The following is a 2,500-nucleotide window of genomic DNA, read 5'->3' on the forward strand; positions in this document are numbered from 1 at the left end:
CAGAAGGACATCAGAGACAGACAGAAGGACATCAGAGACAGACAGAAGGACAGCAGAGACAGACAAAAGGACATCAGAGACAGACAGAAGGAGAACAGACACAGACAGAAGGACAGCAGAGACAGACAAAAGGACAGCAGAGACAGACAGAAGGACAGCAGAGACAGACAGAAGGACAACAGAGATGGACAGAAGGACAGCAGAGACAGACAGAAGGACAACAGAGACAGACAGAAGGACAGCAGAGACAGACAGAAGGACAGTAGAGATGGACAGAAGGACAGCAGAGACAGACAGAAGGACAGCAGAGACAGACAGAAGGACAGCAGAGACAGACAGAAGGACAGCAGAGATGGACAGAAGGACAGCAGAGATGGACAGAAGGACAGCAGAGACAGACAGAAGAACAGCAGCGATGGACAGCAGAGACAGACAGAAGGACAGCAGAGACAGACAGAAGAGTTGTGTGTTTGCTGGTTTCCTGTGTTTGTTTGTCGTGTTGTGTGTGCATGGGTGCGTCACACAATAGGGAGGATAAAGAGGATTTGAATATGTCCTCTATGTAAAATGAAACAAATAGGCCTTTAGCGCACAAAAACATACACACACAAACACACACAACAGCACACACCATGCTACAAAGGAAAACAAAGCTTTGACATCCACATCACCATCCCCCTGAATGTATTCCTATGAATAAACAACAAACAGACAAACTATATAACAACCCAAACATACAGACATGCTCACACACACATACACAGGTACACATGCACACACTGACACAAACGCACACATACGCCGACCAACACAAAACTGATTCAATTGACATGAGATCAATCAGAGAGGAGATTTCAGAGAATGTCTGTGGCCAGAGAATGTCTGTGTGTGTGTGTGTGTGTGTGTGTGTGTGTCTGTGTGTCTGTGTGTGCTTGGCTTGTATGGCGTGAGATGCTACTGAAGCCGTGAATCATGCAAATGGCTGACACAGTTCAGGGGATTTCCTGGAGAGGAGATGGAAAACATGGTGAATCTGATGAAAGACCAGAGCTGAGCATAATATGTAATTTGCGTCGAATTGAACAGATAGGGTCATTATGTTCAATTTCACAATATTGAAACTTATCAGGACAAAAGATATTGATGTAATTTATAGTCAGAAGGCAAATCTGCTCTTGGGAGACGGGACGAGTGTGGGAGAGAACAGAGAAGTGAGAACATGTGGCAAGGACATATATATATGTGTGTGTGTGTGTGTGTGCTTGCGTGCGCAGCTATGTGCGTTTGCGTGCATGCTTGCGTGCGCAGGTATGTGCGTTTGTGTGATGTGCTGTTCGAAATCTCAGCCTCAAACCTCAGATGAGCGCAGCTGTTCTGCTCACTGTGTGTGTAGGTGGGCTCCTGCCTCTCTGAACACCTATCCTCTGAAACCCCTGCCTGCTCCAGGTGCATGCTGGGTAACAGAGCCCAAAGCCTATACACCCACAATAACACGCAGGGAACAAGAGATCAACAATTCTCCTTTCTAAAAGGACTATAAAAAAAAAACTAGTCCTGCTTTTACAGGCTATGACATAAAATATGAGCTTCCCATTGATATTCAAACACACCGACACACACACACACACACACACACACACACACACACACACACACACACACACACACACACACACACACACACATACACCTATGCATATCTACAGACACGTAAGTGCGTGACCATTCAGTATTAACAGATAACTGTTCAAGCATTGCAACTCTTTCCAGTGCAATAGAGCTGAACAACACAATCCTGATGTGTTTAAGCGGCCAGCAGTGTGTGTCCCCGCGGCCTGTGGGTAGGAGTTAATATACGTTGCATGCTTTGAGTGACTGCATAGGTACCCAGCGCTGCCATGACGATACAGTGCATGGGCCCTCATCCCACCAACATGGATCAGAGCTGCAATTAGTAGAACGCTCCGATGTTACCCCAACTGTGGGTAACATCGTTAAGTACTCCGCTGTGTTTTGATTGGTGCTTGAATCGTCAGCCAATGGAATGCAATTAAACAACAGGGGCTACTGTTGTTTATGTTTTAATCTAACAAGCTTCACCTACTGTGGCTGGTCAGATTCAAATAAAGGATATCCAACCTACGTCATGCGTTGCTTGTTGTCAGGGGGACTTCAACGTCTGAGTGAAACCATGTTTTATTCAATTACAACCAAAGTCGTCTCCTCTGACAGACGCTAGCCAGGCCTTTAAAGGAACAATAGCGCGTTGCCAAACACACAATTATAATAAGGACATTGAACGCAATTAAGGGTGTCCCGTTTGTATGTGTGTGTGTTTGACAAATAAATTCAAACCAAATCAGAAGAAGAGGACTGGATCGAACTCATTCCATTCAAAGGATGCGCCAAGGTCAGATCCAGTCACTCAGAAGAATTGTAGGCAGATGCTTCGACAAATTGTTACCACAACCGAAGATAAATTGTCCTGACATAACTCCAT

This window comes from Pollachius pollachius (genome assembly GCF_949987615.1).
Source record: "Pollachius pollachius genome assembly, chromosome: 20".
Classification (NCBI taxonomy): Eukaryota; Metazoa; Chordata; class Actinopteri; order Gadiformes; family Gadidae; genus Pollachius; species Pollachius pollachius.